At 40.2% G+C, this 16,800-nt stretch overlaps 1 protein-coding gene across 5 annotated transcripts in view; it reads left to right on the forward strand.

The window, feature by feature from the left end:
- The first annotated feature begins 646 nt into the window (after positions 1-646).
- Gpd2 (glycerol-3-phosphate dehydrogenase 2) overlaps positions 647-16,800 on the forward strand; it is a 132,701-nt gene continuing 116,547 nt past the window's right edge. For 3 of the 5 annotated variants that reach the window (XM_047545442.1, XM_047545443.1, XM_047545439.1), the window contains exon 1: positions 1,451-1,601. The gene's annotated coding sequence lies outside the window, so the exon portion shown is untranslated. Of the gene's footprint in view, positions 775-1,093; positions 1,365-1,450; positions 1,602-16,800 lie in introns of those variants that run through there. The other 2 variants (XM_047545441.1, XM_047545440.1) reach the window with 2 other exon arrangements.

A 16,800-nucleotide genomic window follows, 5' to 3' on the forward strand; every position in this document is an offset into this window, starting at 1 on the left:
CTGATGCTGAAGTGTCCCAAAGCTATACTTTTGATGGCCACAGTTTTTAATTATAAGGATTTTGAGGTCTTGCCTCCAGACTCATCCAGTGCGTGTAAGGATGGAAATCTGGCATTTATCATTTTTGGTCCCTTAATTTTGATGTAGGTCTAAGGCTGAGAACCAGTGTTCCACTGTATAGAGAATGGTTGTTTGCTGAAGTTTCTGAGTTAGGGACTCAATGAATCAACACATTCCTGTGGATCAACTGTAGGAATTTGCAGTGTTTAAGCATCTTAAATAAGTGACTTAATTAATATTTGATTTAAAAGGCAACACTACAAAACCCTGAGAGTGTTCAAACCAATTTGGATGCCTCAGTTCGGATGATCTTTCAGACTATTCCCTGGGTACTTTCCAATGCCACCTGAAAAACATTAGAGTACAGCTCCCAGAGGTCTTCCGTGGAAAAGTCTTAAAAGAGGTGGGGTCCATTAGAACCCCATCTGCGCTCTCCTTGGGCATGTCTACTCCTCAAAGTTCCAACAAGTGAGCTGGGCATGCTCAGTGGGCAGGGTCGGTTTGGGAGGGTTCAAAGTGGGAAGCCTGCTGCTCAGCTGCGGTGGCTTGCCTCCTCCCCCCACCTGTACGAGGCTGGGCCGGAGGAGCCTGTGCTCAGCATCCCACCCCCTGGTGACTGGGCTTGGTCTTCTCTGCGGGTCCCCACGCTGACATTCAGGCAGGGGGTCCGGAGGCCTGGCCCTCCTCCCGTGCGCGCGGCTGGGGACAGCTCGGGTGAGGGTTTTGGGCTCTGACGGTGGGGTCCCAGGGGTCCACCCGCTTCCTAGACGCGTTTCTAGGCCCAGGGAAGCCTGCCTACCGGGCGGTGCGGAGTAGGGGAAGCCAGATCTGGGGGCGGGCGACGAGAAAGCAGGTAAGCCAGCTCTGCCTGCAGAGCTGCAGACGAGTGTCTCCCCTCTCCCGGGCAGATGGCATGGGTGGCCCGCGCGGGGAGGGCACAGGAAATCCGACACCTCCGCCGGCTTCCCCGGCCTAGCTCAGCCCTGGCTCTTCCCGTTTGCCAGCCAGCTGGCAAGGCGGGCCGGTGAGGCTGGAGTTCGGCACGGCCAAGGCGCAAAACAGGAGCCGCAGCTCGGGGCGAGGGCCCTTGCGTCCGCCGCGGCGCGGTCCTAGCCGGCGGGACCCGTGTCCCGGTGTCCCCGTGCTCACTGGGCAGGAGAGACCTCGCTCGCTCGGCACCCGCTAGTTCACTACGCACCCCCAACCCCGGCCCGGGTGCTCATCTCCACTTCCGCGTTTCCCTGCTGGGCCGGAGGAGCCCGGGCCCGAGGTCCCCGCCTGGATGCCGCGGCCCCGCCGCCCGGGTCAGCCCTGCGCGAGGGAGGCGGCGCGGGAGGGGGAGGAGGAAGTCGCCCGGGAGGCGGGGGCGGCGGCAGGGCGCGTCGGGTTACACTCGCCCAGCCTGACCCGAGTGACATCCCTGCGCGCCTCGCTGCGAGCACGGGGCCGAGCCTCGGATCCTGGGGGGGAGGCTGACTGCACTGGCTGGAGGAACTGGGTGCTCCTGCCCGTGTCCCCTCGAGCGTGAGGATTCCTCTCAGGTGTGTTTCCTGGGCGATCCCCGCCTGCTGCCCGGGGTTCTAGCGGGGAGTGGGCCCTTTCTGACCCGGGCGATTCTTGTGGGGCTCGGGTGTTGCGGTAAGTGGTGGTGGCGGGAAACTGGAGGAAGATTTAGAATTTCTCTCCACCAACGGAAGACTCGTTCTTATTTGGGGGTTTAGCTGTTTACAATTTGGAGGGGACTAGGATTTAATACATTTGTAACACACTTAGAAAAGTGGCAGGGCTTTTGGGCGAGGTTTTGTATCACAGTGAAAATATATGCAAACTTTTAGCTTGTGAGTGTGGCTCGTCTGATGAAGATTGTTACTTTTTTTCTGAGGCAAGGGTGGGAACCATTCTGGAAGGGGACAGAAGCTCTTTTGAGAAACTCAGCTGCTGGGGTGTGACCGTCCTCAGAGGAAACGGAAGGTGTACACTGATGAACTTAAAACAGTCTCCACTCCCCATGTAGTAACTTGTACCAGCAAAAATAGATTTGCAAAGTGTTTTGGCAAGAAGGTGCATCTGGGTGAATGAAGTGCTGCTTCTCCAGATGGTCTCTAGACTGTCTTCCACCTTGTTCAGAGAACATTCACTCTGGGAACTGCCTTCCTCAAGAGTTCCTAGAGTAATTTACAAACACACGTTCTCACCAAGTCTCAGTGACAGGGACAACCCAAATTACACATTATAAATATCATAGGAGGCAGCTATAGAAATAGCCAACAGCTAATGTAGTCAACTTGTATAAATAGGTGAGGGAAGTTGGTAAGTCACACTGAGTTTTTATTGCTTAAACTTGTTAATATTTTGCATATATCCCAAATTTAAGAGAGATGATGTTTCTGTTTTAAGAGTATGGAGGGTAATGATAACAGTTATACTGGGACCAAGCACTTTGTTCTAACTACTGACTATTCCAAGTCTCTAAGTCCTGCAGTTCTTTCTTGATGGTCATCATATAAGAACTGAATGTCATTGCCCAAGGGATACCATGTGCAGCCTGCTGAACCTTGTGATCTGGATCTTGAAACTGCCTGGTGTTACTCACAGGAACATTATGTCAAGTTATAATACTTCCTTGATTTTAACAATTCAAGTCTTCAAAATAATGTAGCAATACCTTACTGAATAATAAATAAATAAGGATGAGAGTTTGGTTTTGAGAATTGGTGTTGTTAGAGCTCTGCCCTTTAATAGCTATGTCACTTTATTTTATAAAGAAAAATTTTAAAAAGACCAAATAAAATGTTTTTTTACAAAAAAATTTTATTGGTGCATTATAGTTACACCAAGCAGTATTGAAGCTCTGCTTTCTTTTCCCTGCTTTTGATTTATTAAAAGATACAGTTGCTTGACTGGTCCATAATTAAAAGAGGGTCATAAAGATACCAATCATCAGTGGGTTTAATCCTCCCCCATTTAGGTTTTGGAATTGTTTAATCTCATTTATTGCTTTTAAAAGTATTTGATTATCATTGTGCATAGGTTACATTGGCAAACTGTGATAACTCTTGATATTATCCATTTGGTTGTTTTCTTTCATCTCCAGAATGAAAGTTTTATGAGAGGAGGGCTTGGTCTGTCTTGCTCACTTGCACAACTCTGTTTATTGTGGTGACTATCTTGTAATAAGCACTTAATAAATATTTCCCCAATGACTAAACTGGAACAAACTAACTGAGTCTAAAAAACCAAAGACTTTGGCCTTAGGCGACCTAATTAAATTCACTAAGCCTCAATTGTGTCATTTGCAAAATAGGGATAATAATATATAACACATGTAAAATTGTTAGCGATGTATCAGGCAGGTAGTAGACTTCAAAATATTAGCAGTAAACTGCTTTCCCCCTTATGTTTTATTTTTATATTAAAAAAGGAAAATTTGATCCTCAGCTTGCCAAAGGGAAAAAAAAATGGTCAAAAGAATATAGTTAGCCTGACAATTCAGTTCTTGTGTGTTGTCCATGAATTATCCAGGGGCAGCTTTGGTTTTTAAAGAAGGGAAGCAATTTTGAGATCATTATTCTTTTTATTTTGGAAATATGTTGATGCTTTCAGGTATATTTTCCAAAACTTGATTCTACTTGTCAATACCTGGACTCATGGGATTGTCCTAAGTACAGAAACAATGCTTCAGAAAAGCACTACATATCATGTTTATGTTACACTTGTCTTCTTAAGAGAAGTATTCTGTACTCTTTCTTCATAGATGAATAAATACTAGATAAAAAAGTATAGTTATGCTCTTTTTGAGAAGCTTAGAGTTTAATAATGCAGAACACATATAGTCATATGCTACACATCTTTGCTTTGGTCAAAAATGGACCACATACATGATGGCCCAAAAGATTATATCACCTAGTGAGGGTGAAGTTATCTTAGTTTGTGTAATATCCTCTATGATGTTCCCATAATGATGAGGTCACATAATGAGGGATTTCTCACAATGGATACCTTAGTCATATCACTGTGGCTGTAAAATAGTTGGGACCCACAGAGGTCTTGCTTAGTCATATACCTAGTGGCAGAATATTGGCTTTAACTATTGGGGTTAAAGAAGGGAGAGGTTAACATAGGCTCAACTAGTAGGAGTCAGCTTCATGTTGAAGAGAATAGCATGTCAACAACAGAGAGACCTAGAGTTGCCTGAAGACTATAGCAAGAAATGTCTGTTATTTTGTACTTTGGTGTATTAGAAAACCAATGTAGTCATGTGCTGTCAAAAACTCTTTCTGTGGAAAAATTATAGGAGAAATTTTCAGTAAAATTCCATATGTGCATGAATATTTTTCACTTTATCTCTGATGTTTTAAGCTCAGGATGATTAGTGATATATTATAGCACTTTATTCTTGTCACTTTTAACATACTTACTTAAAAATGTGTCAGGTGGCCTGCATTTTACTCTATCCAGTTGTGACAATTGGAAATTTTTTCATATGAAGTATTGGGGGAAATTACTCTCTAATATCAGAGTTGGGATCCTCCCACCCCACAAATAGCTACTTTCAGGATTGTTATTTGGGGAGATGGGTAAGGACTGAGTTGAACAAAACTAAGAAGGCATTATCAAAGTAGGGTTTAGTTGCTCATCAAAATACTTAGATAATTCCATCATATCTCATCACCTTTGAGATAAGAGAAATAGTGGAAGTAGGGGAAGAAGAAACTGATGAAGAATATGCTTTAAATTTCTTTGTTTTAGAGTTTGACAAGATGAGTAAAAAATGTGTGAAGGAGAGATGATCAGATTCAACTGCAAGTGAGAAAGAGAAGGACCAAGGTGGCTGCAAGCCAGGAAATCTCTAACAATTGTAGAGTAGACCTCTTCCTGTAATATATGACCAGAAATTGATCTTGAAATCACTAAAGAAAAAAGAAGCATTTTTGCAGGCAGTAGATGATTATTTGAATAGCCGAGTATTCAGTAGTACTGATTATTTGAATACCTGGGGATGTTTAGATAATGATTGTGGTCAGCATTTGTCCAGAATTCTAATTTGTGTCCTGAATATGACCACAGTTTTATTTTGTTTTGTTTTGTTTTCCAGGATTTTCATCTTTTGTTGGAAGTTCTTATTGGTTCTTTGGTCATATATATCATCTGTGCTCTTGTCCCCCCCCCCTTTTTTTTTTGATTGAGAATTTGTTATTGTTCTTACAAAATCAGAGTTCTCATTTGTGCAGTAAACCATGGTTTGGTTCTATTAGTTCATCAAAATTAATGGGAAGAATAATTTTTTTTTTTTTTCCAGTGCTGGGAATTGAATCCAGGGCTCTCTGTGCTTGACAGGCAAGCACTCTACAAACTGAGCTATACCCCCAGTCCCATGGAAGGATAATTTAATAGAAGATGTCTCCTCCTCAACTAAAAATTTTTTGTCACATACTGTGTTATCATTAGAAATATATCCTCATTCTGTTCCTGACACAAGAACTTCCAAGACTCTTGGAATTTCTGGAGTGATACAGAGTCCTTTTGCATGTTGATGAGATTATAGGTGACTCTCTTGAGCTCAGAGATAGCTTCAGGGTGGGAGCTGGTTCCTCAAGGCACCAGTGATGAGATTAGGAGTTGAAATTTCCAGTCCTACCCTTGACTTCTGGGAAGGGGAAAGATGCTGGAGAGACTGAGCTAATTGCAAATTGCCGATTTTTGATCATGTGTACATAAAGGAACCTTCACCAAATCCTAAATTAGTGATGTGGAAAGCTTGCAGGTTTGTGAATGCATGGAGGTGCTGGGAGGATGTTATGTTTAGAGAGGGCATGAAGCACCTCTCCACTGCCCCTGTTCTTACACTGTGTACCTTTCTGACTGCTTATTTCTCTCCTTTATACTATCCTTTAAAATAATCTGTAAAGATAAGAAACTCCCTGAGTTCTGTGAGCTGTTATGGGAAATAATTGAACCTGAGAAGGTTGTGGAAGCCCTTAACTTATCGGCAAGTTGAACAAAACTAAGGATAAACTGGGGATTCAAGACCTGTGACTGCTGTCTGAAATCGGCAGGTAGGGAAGAATAGGGGAGCATATTTGTGGGTCTGAGTCCTTAATGGGGTGTTCAACCCTCACTTGAGCAGTTGATATCAAAATTGAATTAAATCACAGGGCACTAAGTTGGTATACTCAGAGAATTGGAGAATTATTTGGTGTGGAAAATCCACACATTTGACTTCAGAAGTGTTGTGAACATAGGTATATGTTTTAAAAATATATGTATGAACAGTTTTATATATGTATTAGTATAATTTGGGAGCATCTTTTAAATTATATCAGGCAAAATGAAATCATGTGATGTACTTTCCTTTTAAATAGTGAAATACTGTTGCAATATGGATACTTTTTGAACAATGACCATTTAATTTAGATTTTTCAAATTTTATATTCTTTAAGTAGCGATATGGTTTTTGTAAAATCTCATATTTGATTTTGCACTTTATTTTTCTATGAAAGGTTTTAATATAGAGGGAAAGAAAATCCCACAGACCTTAACAGATAAACCATTTTCTGAAAATAAGATTTTTAGAAGCTGCTAATGTCAATTGGAATGGAAGGGGATGACTTGGTGATGGCAGAGTGACTTGCTAAGAACGTTTTATTATCTGTGTCTGCTGGTGACCACTAAGGCCAGGTAAAAACTTTAGATGTTTCTGTACGTATTATAAGGAAGAAGTTTATGTTTAAGGTGACCATTTTTGGAAAAATTTTGGTCGTGATTTTATGTCATTATATAACTTCAATACAATACAAGCTTATAAATGTTTTTCAAAAGTGATGAAAACAATACACTTCAGAGTACTAGCTTCCTAAAAGTTGTTTCCCTTTGATTTAACCTTAATAAAGAGAGGATGTTTTGTTTCATTGTGTTAATGTCAAAGCTGCTTTGATCCTTCTCTGCTGCACCCTTCTGGGGGCCATTCTGCCCTGTGAAATCTAGTTCCAAGTATATGTTTTGCAATTCAAGGACTTCTCTATGCCTCAGGGTTCAGCCCTTATCTTCTCTAGCATCCAACCAAATAGGACTAATTGGACTTCCCTAATCTGCCTTATTTCTACTGCTCCCCCATGCTAATGTTCTTCCTTCTACTTTGCTTTTTGAAGGCCTGACCCTACCTTCTAATTTCATGAGATTTTTCCTCCCAGCTGGGGTCAGAATTGTTTTGTACACTCCCTTCAACTACTCTTTTGATACCATTCACATGTCCCTTGTGTACTCCTTTGTACTGTAATTACTTAAAAACATGCATCATTTCCTCTCTGTGAAAAATCCGTAGAGCATAGAGGGTATTCTATACTTTTTTACAAACCTTGTGTCTAACCCAAGCTCCTTGCACATGAGATATACCTAGCAAATAGTTGATGAATGTATGATTCTATGCTAATTTAAACATTCCTTAATTTTTCAAGAAATTAGTGATAGGCATGTGTTGGTTGTGATTGTCCCACAGATAACACGTAATAGATGTATTTGAAGATAATTAGTTAGAAACTGGACTGTTAAGTTTTTTTTTTTAATTTTTTGGCCTTCATTTTATCCCTATGCATTTGGCAGTTTTAATATTTAAAAGCTTTTGGGAAGAGGAAAGGAAATTACTGCAGGTGAAGCAAAGTTATAAAAGCAATCCCAGAAGAAAGGTAGAGGAGTCTCCTTGGTTTTCATTTCTGTTGGGGCTCTTTGGGCTCACTACTCGTCTCAATTTCTCCCATTTCCTCCACATACCAACCAATCTAATCTGTTAAGAAGGGATCTGGATAATTAATTTATAATAAGATGATCGATAAATTCTCTTATCACCCTACTCAAACAAAGGTCTCTGGATTCTAAGGAAACAAAACTTTGGCAACCATTCACCATAGGCCAGATTGAAGGAGACTTTGGGGAGCAGCATTTACTTCTGAGCCTTCCTGAAGTCACATTATAGGCACTTCAGTGTGACTTTGGTGTCTTTATACCTTCCAGTTTCCTCTTCTATAAAATGAAATGACTGAACTGAATGAATTTGAAATCCATGAAAAACATGGAGTGTTTTACTCTGATCTTTCCTAAGAGGAAGCTCGTCTTGGCTAGTGGGTTCTGTTCACCTCTGAACCCTGGTCTGACTCTCCTCTTTTCCTGGAGTTTGGGGTTCCTTTCTCTCAGCCTTTCCAGATGTGGCATACACACCCAAAGAATGCTGTGTTCCTTACATCTGCCTCCTTATGTTCATAGGACCCATTATAACAAGTATACTTTTACTTTTTAAAACAAATTATGTTTACTAATATTAACCTATTTTCCCATCCTACCTTGCCATTAAGTAGCTGGGATACTTATCTAAAAAAATACTGATTCATAGAATTTTAAAAAAGAAGAAACTTAAAGATTTAATCCAACAGTATCTTTTTATTATTATTATTAATAATAATAATAATAATAAAAATAAGTACTATGGACCAATTGCCATTTTCTGGGCACTATACTGAGCACTTTGCATTATTTCATTATTGTACATTATTTTATTTATCAACAATGAACCCTGTCATATCGATGAGCAAATGGTGGTCCAGAGAAGTTACATGACTCACTCAAAGTCACAAAGCTATTTTATGTTATGACAGAAACTTCTTAAAAATTGTGTAAATAAATAACAAAATGAAAAGATAATTCTATTCCCATATATATTATGTATTTCCTGATTTTTGCTACTTTGGATTCTGTTGCTCAACTCAATGAACAATTTAACTTTTAAATACTTCCTAATTCTTCACCATGGATAATGCTGAAGTTTTTGAAACAACTGAATGCACAGCATAGCTTGCTTGCCTAAAATAATAATCCTTTTGATTTGACTTCTAGGAACTCTTGACACTGGTAAAAGCTTCTTAGTCTTAATGGAGGTGGAAACAACCTGCAACTTGGTATCAATCTTCTTTTTCCTCTTCTGGGTTTGTGAATGAAACCGGGAAAACGAAAGCAATCATGCAGATTGTAGGTCCATACAAATTCATGTTCTCCACCTTCACCCATGAGGAAGTTCTTTTACTTGTTTTTACATAGGAGCTTTTTCATTTCTTGCCATACTTTCCCCAAACTTGGGAACATTTTCTTTGAGCCTTCTTTCCTCCTGTGCATTTATCAGAAGATACTATTAGTGGTTAGTTCAGACTAAACTTTTAACAGGAAAGACTAGATTCAAGCTTAAATACAAATTTATTCTTGCTTATGCCATAGTTGATTGGTGGGTGGCTTTCCTGTCTTAATGATTGGGTTACCCTGCATCCTTCTATTTTGTGACTTAGGTGCTCCTCAGGGCTCTGTGTTCAACTATATCCAGCTAGTTGAAGGCGAGAAGCATATCCACTTTCTAAATGCATAGTCTTAAAATTAATGTGTGCTTCTTATGGCTATTTGCAGGTTCTTTCTCTGGGTACTTGATGATTCTACACCAGGTCTCTCTATATCCCTGGCTCTGGTGATTTCCCAAATCTACATCCCCAACAGATTTAGAGATCTCTGAACTCAGAGTCAGTGAACATTCTCACTTGGATGTCCCACAGTCTTGACTGGACATTATCATTTTTCCTCCTTACACTCCATGCTGTTTCTCTTCTCATTGAAGAGCATGGTAGTTTTTTCTCTCACCACCTACATCATACATTAATTTGTTAAGTTTATCAATTACCTAATATATGCTGGTCATTTCCCCACAAATCAAGACCAGTGGTTTACAAAACAGTTCTGATCTGATTAGAGTTTGGATTCTACTGGAGGGAAAAGAAATACTTGTGATTAAATAAAAGAGAGACATAGGAGACATATGAAATCCGGGCAAATAAACCTTGAACTTGGTGGATGGAGTGAAGTCTATTTCCTGTGGTTGCTGTTGCAAATTACCACAAACTTGGTGGCTTAAATCAACAGAAATTTATTTTCTCATGTTTCAGGAGGCCAGAAATCGGAAGTCACTTTTACTGTGCCGAATCTAAGTGTTACTGAGCTCTTGCCTGAGGCTCTAGGGAGAATTCCTCACCTCTTCCAGCTCTGGTGGCTTCTGACACTTGTAAGCTTGTGGCTGCATCACTCCATCTCCTCCTCTATGGTCAAAGTTCTTCCCTTTTCTGTTTTTCAAGTCACCATCTACCTCCCTCGTAAAAGATATCAAGTTATTGCATACAGGGTCCACTTAGTAATGAAATATAATCCCTGCATCTCAAGATCTTTAATGTAATCATGTTTGCAAAGTACTTTTGTTTTTGTCTAAATAAGATAATGTTCACAGGTTCTGGTGATTAGGATGTGGATATCTTTTGGGTGCAATTATTGAATTTAACACAGTGTTCAAGAAAATACTAAAAGGTAAGCAAGGACAAGGTTCTGTATGGCTTTGTGATTCAATGTAAGATGTTTGGATATTATTTTTGGGTGACAGAAATCTTTGGAGGATCATGTGCAGGTGAGTCAACTGATGTGGTTTTGCTATAAAATAGTGTCTCTTAAATTTTTTATTTTACTTAAGAGGAGGATTAAAATAAGTTAATTCAAAGCTTGAGGTGTTTTTTCCTTAATTTTATAGTATTCCTTAAATACTGCTAAATAAGTTTTTTTGTTGTTGTTGCGTAGATTTGAACTATGAAGGACCAGATGCTATTATAATACATAATAATATTTTATCTGCCAAGAACCAATGGGTGACATTGCTCCCATTGAAAATGCATGCTATCAAAGACTGCTATTGCTGCTAAAAATGGACAGGATTATTGGAGGTGGGGGTAAAAGATTAGAAACAGAACTTCAGGGTCTATATTACTTGCCCAACTGAAAGTAATTATTGTATGGGCAGGCATTGTGTTAAAACAGAAAGAAGTGGATACATTTAGGATATGCTTTTGAGATAGAGTTATGTGACTGAGCCTACTGATAGATTAATAATTTGGAGGGCCAGATGCTGTGGCACATGCCTCTAATCCTAGCAGCTCCAGAGGCTAAGGCAGGAGGATTGCAAGTTTGAAGCCATCCTCAGCAATTTAGTGAGACCCTAAGCAACTTAATGAGACCCTGTCTCAAAAAAAAAAATGAAAAAGGGCTGGGGATGTGGCTAAGTTGTTAAGCACCCCTGGGTTTCATCCTTGGTACCCCCTTCATCATATAAATAAATAATAATTTGGAGGGAGGTAAGAAGAATCAAGATAAAGGCTTTTAGTTTTTACTTGAGCAATTGAGTCAATTACTGAGAAAGGGAGAATTGGGAGAGAAGCAGACTTAATAAGAGAAAGTGTTATGTTTTGGCAGTGTTAAGTTTCAGGTGCTTATTAGATAATTTTTTGAAGATGTTATACAATTGGATGAATTCAGTTTGGAAATTGTGAGAGGGATTTTAGTTGAGGTTACACAGAAGTTATTTTCATGTAGGTTGAATTTGATACTGGAGAGAGTTTCCTATAGAGGATGTGTAGAAAAGGGGACCATTGGAGCAAATATTATATATTGAAGAAGGAGCAGTGGCCAGTGGGTAGGAAGAAAAACAGGAGAGGTGATGTCTCTGAAGCCAATAGTTCAGAATGTTTTAAAAAGGAGATGGTTCTACTGTGTCAGTGATGCAGATTGCATTTGGTGAAATGAGGTCATTTGTGATTTGGGCAATCTGACATATAGTTTTTTTTTTTTTTAAAGAATATTTATTTATTTATTTATTTATTTATTTTTTTGTGGTGCTGAGGATCAAACCCAGTGCCTCACCTGTGGTAGGCAGTTGCTGTACCACTGAGCTACAGTCCCAGCTCTGACATATAGTTTTGAGTGGCAGGCTGGAACAAAAGTTATTGGAGTAAGTTGTGAAAGTGAAGACAGTATTTACAACTCTTTCAAGAAGTTTTGTGGTGAAGGGAAGCAGAGAAATGGAATAATTCTTGGGTGGGGATATTGGTCAAGGGAGTGTTTGTTAGAACCAGAGGATTTTTGAATGAATTTCTGGGCTGACAGAATGATTAAGATGAGAAACAGGAGTAAGTGATGGATATTATTAGGAGTAAAATTCATAAAAAACCAGAAAGGGAGGAGATCCAGGGCACAAACGGAGGGATCAGTTCTTATTAGGAACAGTGACTTTTATTTTTAATAATAGGAAGGACTTCAGAGAGAATGGGTACAGGAATGATACGATGTGGTTTGGGTGGTGGGAAATTGGGAATTTTTACCTGATTTCTTCTGTTTTCCTGGTGAAATAGGTTGATGTTGAAATGTGGAGAGGTGAAACAGGTTTGGGAAGAAGAATTTGCTGGTCAATAAGGATTTCCCATTAAAGATTTGCAGCCAGGAGTTTGACTTGAGTCCAGTTGTAGTTGTCTGTTTTTCTCATGGTGGTTTTTTCAGCTGTTTGGTTGAAGGTGTGGAGAAGGTGATAGTTGACTTAACCAGTTTGGGGAACTTCCAAGCAAGAGAGAAACAGGAAGAGAGGAGGAAGGGCATTAAAAGTACTCATAAGGGAGAGATTAGAGATTACAGTGCCAGATCTTTACCTACGCTGTCCAAGATGGACGTAACTGAGAGTGAAACAAATAGTAAGGAATGGATTGAAGAGCCAGATAATCCAAGATGGATTAATGGAAATACCAGAGTAGAGTGGATGAATTGAAAAGAAGAGAAGGTGGTACTCATCGCATGGGGTGCTTGAAGCTGAATTCTCAAGCTGTTAAAAACAATCATAATGCCCAAATCAGATTATGATAATGACAGTAGGTGATTGAGTAGGGTTCAGGAATAGTTCATAGGAGCTGAGAAGGTTGAGGAATTGAAGCCTCCCTGTAGATATAGAAGATAGCAAGAATGAAGTCAGAGATGAGACTGGAAAGGGAAATAGGTGTTAATATCATCAGTGAATGAGGGAACACCTAGTAGCAGATGGGTAGATGACAACAAAAAGGGGTAATGGGTGGTAAAGTCTAATGGCATGAACTTCAAAATGGGTGAGATTTTTGAGAGAGGTTAGAGGAAAAATTGAAAAGTGAACTGGAGAGAAACTTAATCCATCTCCAGTTTGGGGGAGTTTGGAGATAGGAACAGGGTTGTTACTAAAAGTATTTCACAACTCAAATGAAAGGGGAACTCATAGGAGCAGAATCCTTGGAGTCCTTTTTGGAGCTAGACATTAACTCTAATCAACTGATCATAGGAACTTTCAAGAAAGAGGCTAGTTATGAATTGGTCAGATGATTTGATATTTTAGTTGTTGTTACAGCATCTTTATTTACACGGACTGACTTAGACTTAAAAGTGAGAATAAAGATACCATTCCCTTGAAGGGATGGTGGGCAAACAGTGTTATTAGGATTCAGCTTTCAAAATTCAGGCTCTTACCTTTCTCATCCTGCCAAAAGGAAGATGGAGAGAACATAAGGTAATTGAATTTGCTAGGCATGAATTTTGAGTTTGAGAGAGTGAAAAGGGAAGAAGGGAAAGGTGGCAAGATTAAGAATGGGACAGATTGGGCTTCTGGTGAACCCATTTAAAGAGGATTTTTGAGGAAGCTGTGATATCTTGGGAGGGTCTGAGTGGGGACCATGTGGCAGGCAACTCTGGTTGACATGATGGCCAGAGTTGAGCAGAAGCTCTCTCAGAGTATCAATAGCTTAAGGTGATCTCCTGAAGACTGGTGGCCAAATATAGGATAAAGGACTCTTTGGGGGACTGCTCTTGGGTGGCTAGTAGCACCTAGGACCTTTTCTCAGCCAGGAGAGTAGGTAACCTTGGGAGAAAGGATTTCTTTTTGGCATAAGCAAAGAACTGCTGGTTTGGGGGCAGCTGTTTGAGCAATCTTCCCTCCAAATGGCATTTGTACTCTACTTTCACTCCTCCACTGTCACTATCATTGTCTTAGGACCCTTGGGAGTTTGTATCTGCATGTTTATGTCTAGACTCCTGGTTTTTTTGCTCCCAGATTCATGTTCTTCTGGTTAATCTCCCAGCATTACTTCAGAGAATGGGACATCAATTCAAATGTGATTCTATCCATTCCTACCAGGAATGTTGTGAAGATTAGTAGAGCATATAACTTGACTATAACAATCCTCATCACTAGTCTGTAGCCAACGAATAGGTGTGAAAGCCTCCCTTGGCAATCTGTTACCTACTGGTCAAAGTCCAAATTGCTTTGAATTCTCATATGGATCATATGAGATATCCAGCAGTTGCCCCACCCCACCCATATGAGATATCCAGCAGTTGTTCATTCTCATCTCCTCCTCACTTATGACTACTCTTAGCTTTAATCATCCCACATACCACACCCTTTGTTCTTGAAAATGCTGTGTTCACTCATACCATTGCTTCTTTGCTCATAGGCACTTTGGACCTACTAGGACCTTCAACATCAGAATTAAACACTGCTTTCTCTATAGACCTGTCCTGATGTTGTTTCTACCTCCTCTTCCCTTCAGGGATAATTACCTCCTGAACATCTTGCCCAAACCTTAGCTATGTTACTTTTATTTGTTTTAGAATCTCCTTTTCTAAACTGTGAGTTCCTTCAGGGCAGAAACCATCAATATTCATTTGCAGATTTAACATAGTAGGTGCTTAATTCATTTTGTCAAACAGATGAAAATGCAGTACATATTTGAGTTTATTGCCTTCTTTTGTGCAATCTAAAATGCATTTTATATGTCCCTTTTCAACTTCCTTTTTAACAATAGAGGAAAATGTCCTGATGAAGTAGAGGATAAATTCAGGAAATATCTGGTGTCTATGTGACTGAGTAATCAGGATGGAAGGCCAACTTGTACTCTTTTTCTTTTACTGAGTGACTTTTATTTGCTTGAGTGATTTTGTTCCCTGTTGTCACTGCTTTATGATGAGTTGTAATCATTAACTTTTTCAGTCATATATTCAAAGAAATATAAACATCAAACAAATGTAGTTTTTTAGTGTGTTGAAATATAGTTGAAAGCGCTCTTCCCAGTGCCCACTTACAACTGAAGGGTTGGTGTGTAGAGCAAGGGTTGGTGGTATTTTGGTTAAAAGTTGGGTTCTTGTTGGGTTTCTTTAAATGTCAGTTTCCTTGCTCTCACAATAATTAATTCCATGTTACAGAAAACTAAAGAATATAAATCAGATACCAACAATATGAATTTAATAAGGGGATGGGCAAACTGGAAATAAGGGGCAGGGATGACTTGCTGCAGGTGGTTGGAGAGTAATAGGATGGGGAGGGCAAGGGTGGACAGCAGGTGGCTGAGGAGTCTGAGGAATGAAAGGGATCATGTGACAGAGGTACTGGTGGCTTGGAGGACATAGGGCATGATTGGACTGTGGTTGGCATGCTCTGAATGAGTGACCAGGCAGGACCCATTTTGGCACTTTAAGATGAAATCATTGACCTTTGTTTCCAGATTCATGCTATAAGGTTAACCAAAGCCATGATATAAGCTATATCCTGAAATTGAGGTATCACTCTCAAAGGAACACATTCTTGAAAAATCAATGATTTCTTAAAAAAAAAAAAAAAAAAAAAAAGGAAACATTGTTTACTACTTTTGCGGTATTTTGGTTTTATATTAATTTTTTTTCCCAAAGGAAGGTGGTGCACAGAGTTGGTGATAGAATCAGCAACAACCCAGCTTCTCTGAAATGAAAATAAATACCAAGGAGTATTATTCGGAATAGAGGATGAAAAACCACTCTTGTGAGATGCAGTTGTCCCAGAGACTTGGGTGAACTCAGGCCACAAACCTTTGGTTAGGCTGTTACAGGGGATCTTAAAAAAATCTGCCAACTACTGAACTACTAGCAGTAGAGATATAAACATTGTACTCCACGTGATAGGAGCCTGACCTGAAGTTAAAGTTGACTGCCTCTCCCTGACCTCTGTAATAGGTAACCCGTGGCCCAGATTTGCATTAGATGCTGGACTTTATACGGATTTATTTACTCCACAAATCAGAGTATCTATTCTGTTTGAGAGAATGTTTGTTTTGGAGAGAGATGCTAGAAAAATGCGGAAGAGACCTTAAGTGCACAGGTAGTCCAGCAAGTGCTGGCAGAGGCCAAAGCAGGGTTGTTGCTCTGTAAGGCTGGGCTGCTTTTGTTCCTGCTCTATGTACTGTCTTCCATGTTGGCCAGTTCTGCACTGCAAATGTTGACAGTTGGCCAGGTTTAGAGCTCATTGTAGGTGCTCAGTGATCTTAGCAGTGGGAGTCTGTGATGATGGAGGAATTTACATTCTCTTAGATTCTGTATAACTTTTGACATTGATGAGATTGTGTATAGTTGAGGAAACTGAAGCTCACAGTCATACAGTTCATAAGTGGCTAAGCTGCAGTTCAACCTAGGGATGTTGGTATCTGATGCGCTAACTGTGAGTGATAGGCAGAGACTGTTTTCCTGAACATGACAGTGGTGTCATTTGATATGTCAGAACAGCACCTGTGACCAGCAGGATGCTGACTCTGCCTAGAGGAGCAGCTGTGTCCTGCAAATGAGTAGTGCCTTGTCACTGGGAAGGGAGAAGGAAGGTAGACTCCCTTTGGGGGTGCACTCTCCTTTCGCTGTGTATCTGTGGGCTTCCTTTAGGGCTTGGCTCAGTGCAGGATCCCCCGGGTGTGTTGCTGACAGAAGAGATTCTGTATATATGCAGCTGGATGTTGGAGAACAACCAAGTCCAGGAAGTTTGATGAGCTTCGCAGTGATTTGATTTGTTGTGGTAATGTTAAATCCCCTGGA

The sequence above is a fragment of the Sciurus carolinensis genome, chromosome 3, assembly GCF_902686445.1.
Source record: "Sciurus carolinensis chromosome 3, mSciCar1.2, whole genome shotgun sequence".
NCBI classification, from domain to species: domain Eukaryota; kingdom Metazoa; phylum Chordata; class Mammalia; order Rodentia; family Sciuridae; genus Sciurus; species Sciurus carolinensis.